We start from the raw sequence: 16,694 nt of genomic DNA, 5'->3' as shown, positions 1-16,694 counted from the left end.
AAAAATCCTAGTAGAGATAATATTATCTACTGACGAGGTATAACACATTTACACACAATAACTACCTCCCAAAACCACCCAACTTTGAGGAACAATATCTCATCAACGGATTAACGAAAAATGAAAATTTGAACGTAATAATTAATGAAAAAAATAGTTTTATTCAATTATGAAATTTTAAGTATAGGTTACCATTTGAAAATCAAAAGTTGATGGTGGTTTACCTAATAAATATAAGGGTGAAAAATATAAAAAAAATATTCAATTCTAGAACAGCGTAAATCTACAATTTTGAAAAAAAAAATTTTTGAAAAAAGTCAATACTTTTTCAAATAATAAGTGTTGTTTGATAAAAGAATCACCCTGTATTGCTGTATCCATAAAAGATAAAGCATCCTCAAGAATCCATTTTGATGGTTTTTCTTTCGTAGCAGACCCAGTACCCAACTTTCTACCTCTCCTTTTTTTATTGTATGTGTCCTTAATATTTTTCCAGTGCTTTTTACAATCGTCAACTGCATCAATATAATTAAGTAATACTTATTAAAATGTAATGATATAAATAAAATAAAATTGTAACATTTGATATACAGTAGCTAAACTCGTTGAAAAATATTTTATTTTGATTACAGCTCAAAATTAAAATTCATAAAAAAATAATTTATTATTTAATAAATTGTTTGTCAGTATTCAATAGTGGTGTGTCGGTTTTTTTTGAGCCTCGGCTCCGTTGATTTTTGGGGGTGGTGGTGGTGCCCAGGTGCGGACTGGCCGGGATGCTACAGCAGTGGCGGTGCGAACTTTTTTAGTCTTTGAAGCATATTATATATTTTAAAAATTCTGACCACCACCCCCTCATTGGACCAAAATAAGTATCAAGGGACTTCGGCACTTCACCCCCCACCGAAAAATTAAAAAATTTCTGAATATCATAAAGGCCAGCGGTTCTCAACCTTTGAGTAGTGCCGTAGTGGCGACCCAAGATATTTATCCAATTTTTCATGCAACCTTTTTATAAATAATATTCAATGGGGGGACATAAAATAATCGAACTATTTAACATTATTGGCGACCCAAAATTGGGTTAAGAACCACTGATATAGGCAACTATAAAACCTCAATAATTTCACACATTATTATAATAAAAATAATAATACATTATATATAATATTTTATAATATTATATAAATATACATTTTTCTTTAGTGTAAGTACATATTAATGTATAACTTAATTTTATAGATATATGTATACATTTATAACTGCAAAAGTGGCATAATCACATTTATTTAAATATCAGCTTATCTTTTAATAAATCTGATGACATAGCATATGCGTTAATTGCTTCTTTATAATTGATACTTATATCTCTTTCACAGCTAAGAATCATCAGACTTTCCAATCGGTCTTTTCCAATGGTTGAGTGTAGTCTAGTCTTGATTAATTTAACCTGTATAATAAAATGTACATGAAAGACTATTACTTCAAAGTTCAAACTATTTTTGATAACAAATTAAATAAAATCAATAATTATGTTAGTAACATAATATTACCTTTGAAAATGCTCTCTCTGCAGATGCAGATGAGGCAGGTATTGTCAGTAAACCTTTGTAAGCCAAGTATAAATTGGGGAAAATTTGACTCAAATTGTAGTTATATAAAACTTTAATAATTTGTTGTGAGTAATTGATGTATTTTCTTCACCGTCACTATCGGTCGAACTTTCAGAGCATTCATTTTGTTCCTTAGAAATGTTCTTATGCAGTATAATATGATTCAAATTCAATATTTGAAAAATCTGAGTATTCATAAGATCAAAATCATTGATGCCCAAAAATTTTAATTGTTAAAATAGGACATTTAATTTCATCTATTAAATATAATAAATGTAAAGAAGGTATAGCAATAAAAATTAAAATAATAGGTGGAGTTGTTGTTCAAATAAATTCAATTATTTGATTTTCTGAAATTTTAATATTAATAAATTTATTGTTTATAATAAATAATATTATGTAAGTAATTGTTGATATAATTATAATAATAATAAAAATTGTATGATCATGGAAAAAAATTAATTGTTCTATTAATGGCGAATTTCTATTTTGAAATCTTAGTTTTAATCAAGTTATAATTTCTAAAAAAAGATTATTCTTTATAAATGAATTTTAAGTTCATTGCATATAATTTCTGCCATATTAGAAATTAATAATTAAAGGTAATTCTGAATATGAATGTTCTAATGGAGGTAAATTATGAATTCATTCAATAGAGTTTCTTAAATTTAATTTGAAAATTGTTGTTTTTTTTAAAAAAATTCTATTTCAAATTGAATAAATTAAAATGATAATTCTAAATGTTGAAATTATTGATCCAATTGATGAAATTATATTTCATAATAAAAAATTATTAGGATAATCTGTATAACGTCGAGGTATTCCATTTAAACCTAAAAAATGTTGGGGAAAAAAAGTTAAATTTACTCCAATAAATATTAAAATAAATTGAATTTTTAAAATAAAGTTATTTATAGAAAATCCTGTAAAGATTGGGAATCAATGAATTAATCTAGCAATAATTGCAAATACAATTCCTATAGATAATACATAATGAAAATGAGCTACTACATAATAAGTATCATGAAGAATAATATCAATAGATGAATTAGCAAGAATAACTCCTGTTAAGCCACCAATTGTAAATAGAAAAATGAAACCTAAAGATCAAATTGTTGAGGGTGAAAAATTAATTTTAGATCCATAAATAGTAGCTAATCATCTAAAAATTTTAATTCCTGTAGGAATGGCAATAATTATAGTTGCTGATGTAAAATATGCTCGTGTATCAACGTCTATACCAATTGTAAATATATGATGAGCTCATACAATAAATCCTAATAATCCAATAGTTAATATTGCATAAATTATTCTAATATTACCGAATGTTTCATTTTTATTTCTTTCTTGACTAATAATATGTGAAATTAATCCAAATCCAGGTAAAATTAAAATATAAACTTCAGGATGTCCAAAGAATCAAAATAAATGTTGATAAAGAATAGGATCTCCTCCTCCTGCTGGATCAAAGAATGATGTATTTAAATTTCGATCAGTTAATAATATTGTAATAGCACCGGCTAAGACTGGTAAAGATAAAATTAATAAAATAGCTGTAATTAAAATTGATCAAGGGAAAAGAGGAATTTGATTTAATTTTATATTATTTGGTATTATATTAAGAATTGTACAAATAAAGTTAATTGCTCCTAAAATTGAGGAGATTCCTGCTAAATGTAAGGAAAAAATAGTTAAATCAACTGAAATATTATTATGTGCAATGTTATTTGATAAAGGCGGATAAATAGTTCATCCTGTTCCTGTTCCATTATTAATTAAAAAACTACAAATTATTATTATTAATGATGGGGGTAATAATCAAAATCTAATGTTATTTAAACGTGGGAATGATATATCAGGACAACCTATTATTATAGGGATTAATCAATTTCCAAATCCACCAATTACAATTGGTATTGTTATAAAAAAAATTATAATAAAAGCATGAATTGTTACAATTACATTGTATAATTGGTTATTATTAATAATAGAATTAATTTGTCTTAGTTCTAGACGAATTAAAATTCTAAGAGATGATCCAATTATACCTGATCAAATACCAAATAAAAAGTATAAAGTTCCAATATCTTTATGATTAGTTGAAAAAATTCATTTTATAGATAAAATGGCTGATAATAGGTTGTAAATTGTAAATTTATATATAGATTAAATAATCTTTTTATCATTAAATCTTATATTCATATTAAATGATATTAAATTGCAAATTTAAAGGTATTAATTATTTAATTAAGGTTTAAAATATAATATTTTTAATTTTGAAGATTAATAGTTTATTTAGTTAACTTAAAACCTTAATAAATAAATAAGTAACTAAAAAATAATCTAAAAAAATTTATTAATATAATGAAATCATAATTGTTTTTTTTTAATATATTAGATATCATTTATTAAAAAGATTAAAATTAAATAATATAAAATAAGTTAATTTAATATAAAAAGTAAATTTAAAATAGTTAGTATAATTAATATTATTATAATAATATATATATTATTATAGATTAAAGTTTTAATTAGTATTCATTTTATTAAAAATCCTATTATGGGAGGTAAACCTATAATTGAAAAAATTAATATTAATATATTTAATTTGAAAAAAAAATTTAAATTAAATAGTTTTATTTGATTAATATAATTAACATTATAATTATTAAGTATTTTAATAATTAAAAAATTTAATAAAGAATAAATTAAAAAGTAATTAATTCATAAATTTTCATTTATTAAAATTGCAAATAGTATTCAGGTAGTATTATTAATTGATGATATAGCTAAAATTTTACGTATTGAATTTTGATTTAAACCAAAAATTGAATTTATTGAGATTAATACAATTAAAAAAATTATATTTTTATTAATATTTAAATAAGAAATTATAATTAAAGGTGTGATTTTTTGTCAAGTTATTATTAATAAACATGATATTCAATTCAGTCCTTCTATTATTGAAGGTAATCATAAATGGAAAGGTATTAATCTTAATTTTATTAATAGTGATATTATAATTAAAATATTATCATTATTTATAAATAATAGATTTTTATTAATTAAAAAAATTAGTAATAAAATTGAAGCAAAAGCTTGAATTAAAAAATATTTTATTGTAGCTTCAATTGAGTAAATTGATGACTTAAAGTTTAAAATTGGAATAATTGAAAATAGATTTAATTCTAATCCTATTCATATTGATAATCAATTTGATGCTGAAATTGATATTAAAGTTCTAAATATTAATAATGTAAAAAATATAATTTTTGTTAAATTTAAATTTATCAGAAAAAAGAATTTTATTCTATATTTGAAGTATGAATCCAAAAGCTTATTTTAGCTTATTTTTCTTTATGATATATACTTAGGTGTTTATGCATATACATTTTTGAAATTTATGGATTAGATAGTTTCTTAAAGTATAATAAAAGTATATATAATACATGATTTACTCTATCAAAGTAACCCTTTTTGAGGCATTTTATTTTTAAAAATATTGTTTAGTAAAAAAATGTTTCTTGGTTTAGATAGAGATTGGGAATAATCTCAATAAAATTTTAAAAAAAATATGTTTTAGTGAGGCATGACGTTTGTAATTGTCTAAAAAGGGGGGCGTAGCCCTCCTTTAAAAAAAAAAGAAAGAAGAAAGAGTATATAGAGGATTTATTAATATATATAGTAGTATACATATATAGACTTCATATATATATAGTATATATATATAATACATATATACATCTATATAGCTTATATTATATATATATATAAATCCTTATATAGTAATATTATCTATACATCTTATATATATATATATATATGTATATAAATCCTTATATGAATATATACATATATTTATTGTATATATATATATAAGGTTTCTAGTTTGAAAATTTAATTATTTGAAAAATTAAAGTAGGAATAGTCGTATAAATTAACTAAAAAAAGTATATTTTTTTTAGCTATAAAATTAATTTTAATTTGTTAGAAATGTCCATTATTAAAAAAAAATATGTTGAAAAATTACAATTTTAGTTTTTTTTATTTTAAAAAGTTGAGTTAAATTATTAAAAATTGTATAATTTGGTTTTTCAAAAATTGCAAAAATAAAAATTCTTTATTCGATTTTTTATCATAATTCGTTAACTAAAATATTTTTGTGAGAAATTTTTGGGTATAACTACATAATTGTGTATGATTTTTGTCTTCAAATTTGGAAAATTTATTTTTATTTATTCGAGTTTTATTGTTTAATTTAAAATTTTAGCTCATTAAATGTATAAACCTGATTACAGAAAATATTTATATTTTATTAAAATTTTAATTTAGGAATTAATCAGTATATAAATATTTAAATATATGTAAATAGTCGTATAAATTAACTAAAAAAAGTATACTTTTTTTAGCTATAAAATTAATTTTAATTTGTTAGAAATGTCCATTATTAAAAAAAAATATGTTGAAAAATTACAATTTTAGTTTTTTTATTTTAAAAAGTTGAGTTAAATTATTAAAAATTGTATAATTTGGTTTTTCAAAAATTGCAAAAATAAAAATTCTTTATTCGATTTTTTATCATAATTCGTTAACTAAAATATTTTTGTGAGAAATTTTTGGGTATAACTACATAATTGTGTATGATTTTGTCTTCAAATTTGGAAAATTTATTTTTATTTATTCGAGTTTTATTGTTTAATTAAAAATTGTAATTTATTATAAATTCAATAAAATTAAAATTTAACTAAAAATTGTTTATTTTAATAACATTAAACCATATTATTATTATTTGATATATAAATATAATTTATTTTATTATAAAATTTTATTTAATTAAGAAAATACATGAAATTTTTTGATTGTTTATAAGTTCTTAAAGGATTTTAATAATTCTCAGTATTAAATATTAAATATTAAAGAGATTTAGATTTAATTATTAATTTAAGTATAAACTAAATATGTGCCAGCAGTTGCGGTTAAACATAATATACAAGTAAAATAGTTTGGTTATTAGTATTAAGTATAATTTATAATTTAATTTTTTTTAATAAAGTAAAATTTAATTAAGAATTATTATTATAATTATTTTATTCTATTAAATTTTATTTAAAACTAGGATTAGATACCCTATTATAAAAGTTTAAATTAATTTACTAAAAAATGAATAGTTATGTTCTTTAAATTTAAAAAATTTGGCGGTATTTTAGTCTTATTAGAGGAACCTGTTTTTTAATTGATAATCCACGATTAATTTTACTTATTTTAAATAGTTCATATATCGCTGTCATGAATATATTTAAAAATTTATTTTCTTTGTTTATTTTTATGATTTATGTTAAGTCAAGATGTGGTTAATAAATAAGTTTATAATGGGTTACATTAAATTTTATTTTTGGATTTTAGATGAAAATTAAAATGAAATTGGATTTAATAGTAAATTTATTTATTTAATTAATATGAATAAAGATCTAAAATATGTACATATTGCCCGTCATTCTTATTAAAAATAAGACAAGTCGTAACAAAGTAAATGTACTGGAAAGTGTATTTAGAAAGATTATATTTTCTATAAATAAATATCTAAATTTAAGTATGTCATTTACAATGATAGGATGTTGTTAAACTTTATTTAAATTAAAGTTATTAATATATTTATTTTTTATTGATTTTTTATAAAAGTAATTTATTTATTTAGGGTTTTAGTATTAAGTAAAAATTAATTTTTAGATTTATAGTTTAATAGTATTGTAAAAGAATTAGTTAAATTTTAAAAAGAATATTTTTAGTACCTTTTGTATCAGGGTCAATTAAAATTTTTAATTTTTTTTTAATTTCTCAAAATTTATAGAGTTAATTTTATTATTAATTTATTGTTTTATAAATATTTATAAAACAATATTAGTTTTGAAATTTAATTCGTTATATTATATTTAGTTATTTAAGATTTAAATTTAATTTAAAATTTTAAAAGTTATTTTGATTTTATATATTAATATTTTAAATTTAAATTATTTTAGGGATAAGCTTAAAATTTTTATATAATAATTTATTTATTTTAATAATTTATAGGAATAGAAATTTTTATTATAAGTTTGTAAAAATGTATTATTTATTTAGTTTTAATTTATTATAAATTTATTTATTTTTTTTATTAAATTTTATTAATTAATATTAAATTTTTAGTAATAATGATTAAATTAGTATAATTTATACTTATAAATTATGAATTCGGCAAAAATTATTTTCATCCGTTTAACAAAAACATTGTATTAAGTTTAATTTAATATAGGATCTTGTTTAGTCATGATAGCCGATTCAAATGAACACGGTTGTATCTCAACTATTTGCTGGTAAATAAAACCTGATTGAGTCTTAATAATATATATGTATAAAATTAATAAGAAACGACAAAATATCCTGAATAGTGGACTGTATAAATTTATTGTACATATAGGATTTCATTCATTGGAATACATGAGAATAACTTATTACTATGTTAGTCCTACACAAATTACAAATAATTAAAAAATTAAATCATGAAATTAATAATACAAACAACTGCGTATCAGCGTTGATAACAATTATCAAATAATAAACAGTATGGGTATGATACGTCTGACCTGGTTGAAGTTGACCGGAGCACTTGTTCCCATACGGAGGTGTATACTTGCACTACGCGACGTACCGACGGTGGACAATGAGTACGACGTATCCAAACACGTGGGTATCAAGTGTACACGGTGATGTCGAATTAAAAAATTAACCGAACCGGTAAAATTACGATTTAAGCTGAGCCACGAATTTCAACGACGCGCATCTATCCGCGCCTGTGACATAACAACAAGGCGGCGGAAGGTGCCGAGCACAAACAAACGTGCGTGTGCGTAACGGACGCTAATGGCGGCGACACAACAACACACGAAGACGTTATCTACGCGTAACGCTAAGGACCAACAATCGTGGCGACGGCACAAAAGACACGGCTACACACCGATTTTACGGCGAATCGACAAAGGCGGCACACGCGGTTTTTTAAAGGCACACTATTGCGCATTGGAATAATAACGAGACGGGTCGGTAACAGCTGCGACAAGTATCGACAACAACACACGACTACGACTGTATAGCGCGAGCAGGACAGTCGTATACCGGTGATAGCGGCGCAGGCGTGACCGGAATCGATAACGTTCTTTTTATCCGAATTATCTGGCGCGCTCTAGTGCTTGGGTCTGAACATCCTCCCCCCTTTGAAAGCATGCTTTCAAAAGGAAAAAACATTTCTCGGTCAGACTGTATCATAGTACATATAAGAAACAAACAAACAAAAAAAAATTATAATTATAATTACAATGTGTATATACAAAGGAAAAATGTTAAGGATATCGGTAATATGGGAGCCCTCTTAAGGTCTTGGATCAACTGGAAGTTTTACCAACTTGATGACAGGACGTTTGAGGGTGCCTTCTTGGGTTTTAACGGTCGCTACACGCACAATGTTGTCCTCCCCTGGATGAACCTCAATGATTCGACCTATCTGCCAGGACATGGGTGGTCGTGATGGTGTGTTGATAACTACAAGATCGCCAACCATTAGATTTGGTGTCTGCCTAAACCACTTTTGCCTCCCCTGTAGTGTATGCAGATATTCGTGGCTCCATCGACGCCAAAATGATTGTTGAGCTTGACGGAGTAATTGCCAACGACCTAAACGGTTGGTTGGAGTGTTCACTACATCCTCTTCTGGAAGTGCTAGCAATGGTTGTCCAATTAGAAAGTGACCTGGGGTTAACACGTTTAGATCATTTGGATCACTGGACAGCGGTACAATCGGCCGAGAGTTTAACACGCCTTCGATTCGCGTGATGAGTGTTGTGAATTCCTCGGTAGTATATACTTGGGCACCAATCACTTTTTTTAAATGGGTTTTTGCACTTTTGACGGCAGCCTCCCATATCCCACCAAAATGAGGGGCTCCCGGTGGGTTAAAGTGCCACTTGCACGGTATACGACCATATAAGCTATGCTGATTGGAAGCTTCATCAAACAGTTTCTTCAGTTGTTTTGCAGCACCTACATAATTTGTCCCGCAATCGGTGTACATGCTGTCGGGAATTCCACGTCGAGCAACGAATCTGTCCAATGCGGCGAGGAACGCGTCTGTGGATATATCTGACACGGCTTCCAAATGCACAGCCTTCACTGACATGCACACAAATACAGCTAAATATATTTTATTCGTACGTGCACCGCGACGTCGACTTTCACGAACCATGAAAGGTCCGCCATAATCCATTCCAACGTTAAAGAATGGTCGATTCGCTACAACTCTAGCAGCTGGCAGATCCCCCATGAAAGGTCGCGGGTTTATACTTCTAAACTTTGTGCAAGGAATACAAGAATATGTAATATTACGGACAGCTGCTCGACCAGAAATAATCCAAAATTTTTGATGGATCATCGAAAGTACCAATCTTGATCCTCCATGTAACGAGATATGATGAAAATGTCGAATGATTAATTCTGTTAGATGTGTTTTTTGAGGCAAAAGAATTGGATATTTTGCATTTTCGTCTAATAGCGCCCGTTTTAATCTTCCGCCAACTCGAATGATTCCATTCGAATCGATGAAGGGAGCTAGCTGGGCTATCGTTGTCGGAGTTATGGAACCTTGATTTTGTATCTGTTTTTGTAGATCCGACAAGTATGTCATTTGCGTACATAAAATAGCTGCGTTCATGGCACGTTCGTATTCCATCCGAGTGATTGGTCCACTGCTCTTCGGAATATTTCGACGACGGGCGAAACGAAAACAGTACGCTAACACACGTTGCATTTTTGTTAATGTTGAAAATTGACTGATCATGTCTGAAGGCTGGATACTGTCCTGAACAAATAAAACATTTTTAACTGAGGTTTTTATCTCTGGAAGTTGCTCAGGTGAAAACTCATTCGGCATCAAACTTGAAAACTGACAATTGGGATCTTGCAGAAACTCTGGACCATTTAAATGTAATCGATTGGTAAGAAGTTCTTCTGGCAGCATGCCTCGAGATGCAGGATCTACAGGGTTATCCGATGATCGTACATGAGACCATTCACAGTGTGGCAGCAGAGAGCGAATTTTCGCCACTCGATTAGTAACAAATATCTTAAACTGCTTTTGGTCCCCATTAAGCCAAGCCAAGACAATGGTAGAATCACTCCATGCTCGAACACAATCTATCGTTACGATATCACGAAGCACGAAGAGTTGATGAGACAGCAGTCGCGCAAGTAACAAGGCGGCACACAACTCTAGCCGTGGTATTGTCAGTGACTCATCCGTCTGTGATGCCTTAAGAGGGGCGACTTTTGTTTTACCCGTAAGAAAATGCACCGTTACCTCATCCTGCATATCAATGACTCTCATATAGACCACCGCCGCGTATCCCTTTTGAGAAGCATCCGCGAAACCCAATAACTGTATGGTCTTTGATGAGCATGCGTTGATATAACGAGAGAGTGAGAAGGAAGATAACGCAGGTAGTTCAGTTGTGAACTTATGCCATTTATCGATTATGTCGGACGAAGGCGAAGCATCCCAATCTAATTTCTCTATCCACAATTCTTGCATAATGCACTTGGCCCAGAATACCACAGGGCCCAACGCTCCAACAGGATCGTATAGACGAGCGATGGTTGAAAGTATGGTGCGCTTGGTTGGTTCGACCTTGTTGATGTTAATGTGGTAGCCTAAGGCATCCGACGTAGTAATCCAATGTAAACCTAATACCTTTACTGATTGGTCATCTTTAAGTTCAAAGGATGGGTCCATTGCGCGGTCTTCAGCAGCTATACCTTTTAATACTGCCTCACAATTACTGGCCCATTTTCGTAAATGGAACCCACCTTTGCGTAATAGGGATATGACTTGATCCTGAAGCTCCAGAGCTTCCTTTTCGGTATCAGCACCTGCCACAATGTCGTCAACATACGTTGATGTAACCAACAAATTTTCTGCCAAAGGAAATTCAGATCCATTTTCCGAGTCCAGTTGGTGTAAACATCTGATTGCCAAAAACGGAGCTGCGTTGACACCATAAGTGATAGTACATAATTCGTACTCTTTGACTTCTTCAGTGGGCGAATTTCGCCAAAGTATATGTTGATACGCACAATCTGCATCATTGACTCGGATCTGCCTGTACATTTTCTCAATATCTGCGATGAACAAGAACTTGTGGAAACGGCTACGAAGTAATATGTCGGTGATATCACTCTGCAATTTTGGTCCAGTTGCCAAGCAGTCGTTAAGTGATAAACCAGAAGATGACTTGGCCGACGCATCAAAGACTACCCGAATTTTTAATTTTTCGTTTTGCCGTTTAACAACCGCATGATGTGGGATAAAATACTTCCCTGGTTTCTCAGCTAGGCGCATGTGACCGAGCGACAGATATTCATCCATGAAGTCACGATACGCGGAATATAGTTCAGGATCCTTTGCTAGGCGACGTTCAATATTAAACAACCGGTTTTGAGCCATCGCACGCGAAGAACCAAGACCACTAGCCGTACTCAAGTCCTGATTTTGATTACCTTGAACTTCTATTGTAGACCGAAAAGGGAGAGCAACGCAAAATCTGCCTGATGTGTCCCGTGACACTGTTTTACAGAACCACTCCTCGCATCGTTCGTCTTCGGTGGTCGAGTGTACTGGGGCAGTCGGCTCTTCAACCGTCCAAAATCGTTGCAACGTTTCATTCAGGACTGGTACTGCACTAATAGTCAACGACATCAGAGGTAATGAAGTAGGATCCCTGAGTGAACCAACAATTATCCAACCGAGATTTGTGTGCATTGCTGACGGCAATCCAGGCGTATGGATGATGTCCGCTTTGGGCTGCAAAATCATCGGGTATAAATCACCTCCTATTAACATGTCCACGGTGCCAGGATGATCAAATTCCGGATCAGCTAGTACTAGGTGTTGATATCGCGTGCGCACCGTAGCAGGGAGTGAACACATTGGCATTAATCCAGTAATTTGGGACAATATTATAACATTATTTGCTTTAAACAGTGGTTGATCTGACTGAAGCGGAAAAAACGCGCACTGAGTAACACCTTTTACCTTGGACACCGGTTGTTGAGAGAGGCCAACTACCTCTACATGACTCCTGGTGCGTTTAAGACCAAGTCTGGTGGCACAACCTGCAGTAATGGCCGAAACCTGTGACCCACTATCTAATAAAATTCGAACCTGATGAGTAACACCTGTGTCATCTTGTATACGAACAACCGCAGTACCTAACACTACAGTTGCTTGTGTCGCTATCGTACCTGCGAACACAGTGTTATTTTCAACAGGTTTGGACGTAGAGGACTGAACATCTGACTTCTCTTTCTGTGTCGTCTCACTGTTATTTTTTGTACCGACATTTTCTATATGTAACAGTGTATTATGACGACCTTCACATTTTTTACATGTAAAAGAAGCAGTACAAGAACCAACACTATGTCCCGTTTTTAAGCATATAAAACACAAATTATGATCGCTCACAAACTTGCGCCGTACTGTAACTGGTTTGCGTTTAAATACAAAGCAACGATAAATCTGATGTTCGTGTTGACAAAATAAACATTTTGATGTTGTGGATGTAGAAGACACTGACAGTGAAGTTTTGCCAAGGGAGCCACTTTTGTTTTTCTTACTACTACCTTTAAGAGTGCTGTCAGGTTTGTCATTAATTCCAACCGACGTTCCCACATTTTCTAAAATTTTGCATCTGTGTGCGACAAATTGTAATAAAATATCTAAATTAGGGACTGCATTTTGTTCAATACTTGCTTCGAACAGTCGCCTTGTCTCTGTATCAATTACACGAGCACCAATATGAAACAAAATAAAACCAGCTAGGTCCTTGACACCAAGTGCTTTAATAGCAGAGACATTTTCAGTGAATACATGAACAAATGACGACAGTGACGACAATGATTCTTTTTTCAATGGCACAAATGAAAACAATTTGTCAATGTGTGCCGAAGCTAATAGTCTTTGATTTTCAAACGACTGTTTCAATGCGTTCCAAGCTATGATATAATTATCAGCCGTCAAAGGGATCGCTTTCACTACTGTAAGTGCTGGACCGGACAGACTTAAAATTAAAAAATGGTAACGTTGAATATTAGAAATATCAGGGTTGTCATGAACTAGTGATTGAAACATGTCACGAAACGATACCCAACCCAGGACATTACCATCAAATTTTGGCAATTCAATTTTTGGTAACACAATTGCCTGTGCTGTTTGTCGTGCACCAGTAGAAACATTATTATCTGCAGTCACATTAACAGAAGTGCTATGGAAGCCAGTAGCAATAAGTTGAATGTTTGCACATACCTCTTCCATAGTATCAGTGACAACAGCATCAACATTTTCAAACTCGACTACATTATCTAAATCAACAAGGGCATTTAATACTGCTTGCTGTTCTAACTCAAATTGATCAACGAACCTTTTCAATGACAAATAGTGAGCCTCAAATAATGCGCGACGATCAACATCTAATTTAACTTCTTCGGCTATAGTATTTATTTTTTTAATTGACCGCAACGATGCATCCCGCGATGCACGAGCACGAACTAACGACCGTTTACTATCAGCAGCATTGTCCAAATCTTGACGCTTAGGCCTTCCCATATTACACGATTTTTAAGGAATAAAGAGCAAGCAAGATAAGACGGACAAATTAATTAATTAAAATTACACAAATTATCCGGCCCGAAGGACCAAATGTTTAGTCATGATAGCCGATTCAAATGAACACGGTTGTATCTCAACTATTTGCTGGTAAATAAAACCTGATTGAGTCTTAATAATATATATGTATAAAATTAATAAGAAACGACAAAATATCCTGAATAGTGGACTGTATAAATTTATTGTACATATAGGATTTCATTCATTGGAATACATGAGAATAACTTATTACTATGTTAGTCCTACACAAATTACAAATAATTAAAAAATTAAATCATGAAATTAATAATACAAACAACTGCGTATCAGCGTTGATAACAATTATCAAATAATAAACAGTATGGGTATGATACGTCTGACCTGGTTGAAGTTGACCGGAGCACTTGTTCCCATACGGAGGTGTATACTTGCACTACGCGACGTACCGACGGTGGACAATGAGTACGACGTATCCAAACACGTGGGTATCAAGTGTACACGGTGATGTCGAATTAAAAAATTAACCGAACCGGTAAAATTACGATTTAAGCTGAGCCACGAATTTCAACGACGCGCATCTATCCGCGCCTGTGACATAACAACAAGGCGGCGGAAGGTGCCGAGCACAAACAAACGTGCGTGTGCGTAACGGACGCTAATGGCGGCGACACAACAACACACGAAGACGTTATCTACGCGTAACGCTAAGGACCAACAATCGTGGCGACGGCACAAAAGACACGGCTACACACCGATTTTACGGCGAATCGACAAAGGCGGCACACGCGGTTTTTTAAAGGCACACTATTGCGCATTGGAATAATAACGAGACGGGTCGGTAACAGCTGCGACAAGTATCGACAACAACACACGACTACGACTGTATAGCGCGAGCAGGACAGTCGTATACCGGTGATAGCGGCGCAGGCGTGACCGGAATCGATAACGTTCTTTTTATCCGAATTATCTGGCGCGCTCTAGTGCTTGGGTCTGAACAGATCTGCTCAATGATTTATTAAATGCTGCAGTATTTTGACTGTGCAAAGGTAGCATAATAATTAGTCTTTTAATTGAGGACTTGTATGAAAGATTTGATGAGAAATAAACTTTATTATTTATATAATTAAAATTTTATTTTTAAGTAAAAAAGCTTAAATTATTTAAAGGGACGATAAGACCCTATAAAACTTTATAAATATTAATTTTAATTTTTTTGGATTATAAATATTTTAATTTTATTATTTATTTTATTGGGGTGATAAAAAAAATTATTAAACTTTTTTTAAAATTTTACATTATTTAGTGATTATTTGAATTAAAATTTTTAATTATAGGAAAAAGTTACTTTAGGGATAACAGCGTAATTAATTTTTTAAGTTCAAATTTAAAAATTAGTTTGCGACCTCGATGTTGAATTAAGATTAATCTTAGGTGCAAAATTTTAAGTATTAGGTCTGTTCGACCTTTAAATTCTTACATGATTTGAGTTCAAACCGGTGTAAGCCAGGTTGGTTTCTATCTTTTAAAAAATAATTTATTTTAGTACGAAAGGATTAAATAATTAAATTAAATTTTTTTATTAAGTGAATTAAATTAATTTAACTATTTTGGCAGATAATTGTGTTAAATTTAGAATTTAATTATATAATTTTAATTATAGATAGTAATTTTTATATTTATTATAATTATTAATTTTTTGATTTTATTTTTAATAGTTTTCATAAGAGTAGCTTTTTTTACTTTATTAGAACGTAAAGTTTTAGGTTATATTCAATTACGTAAAGGTCCTAATAAATTTTTTATTAAAGGTGTTTTTCAACCTATAGGTGATGGTTTAAAGTTATTTTTTAAAGAAGTTAATTATCCTATAAATATAAATTTTTTAATTTTTATAATTTCTCCTATATTAGGTTTATTAATTTCTGTTTTTTTTTGATTTATTTATCCTTATATTGGTATAAATTATATTATAGGTTTTGGTTTAATTTATATGTTTTGTTGTTCGAGTTTAATAGTTTATATTTTTTTAATAATTAGATGATCATCTAATTCTAATTATTCAGTTTTAGGGATAATTCGTTTTATTTCTCAAATAATTTCTTATGAAGTGAGAATAATAATTATTATTATAAATTTAATATTTTTAATTAATAGATTTAATTTAAATGATTTTTATATTTATCAAATAAATTCTAAATTTTTTTTTTCTTTTTTTAATATTTATTTTATTATTAATTAGATTTTTAGCAGAAATGAATCGTTCTCCTTTTGATTTTTCTGAAGGAGAATCAGAATTAGTTTCTGGTTTTAATATTGAATTTAGAAGTTTATCTTTTATTTTTATTTTTATATCTGAATAT

The 16,694-nt window shown here is 29.6% G+C and overlaps 1 pseudogene; it reads right to left on the bottom strand.

Annotated features, from left to right (window-relative positions):
* Nucleotides 1-1,285: 1,285 nt before the first annotated feature.
* Nucleotides 1,286-16,694, bottom strand: part of LOC132934088 (uncharacterized) — a 28,351-nt pseudogene continuing 12,942 nt past the window's right edge.

The sequence above is a fragment of the Metopolophium dirhodum genome, chromosome 1, assembly GCF_019925205.1.
Source record: "Metopolophium dirhodum isolate CAU chromosome 1, ASM1992520v1, whole genome shotgun sequence".
Classification (NCBI taxonomy): Eukaryota; Metazoa; Arthropoda; class Insecta; order Hemiptera; family Aphididae; genus Metopolophium; species Metopolophium dirhodum.
This window is presented reverse-complemented; position numbering and strand designations above follow the sequence as displayed.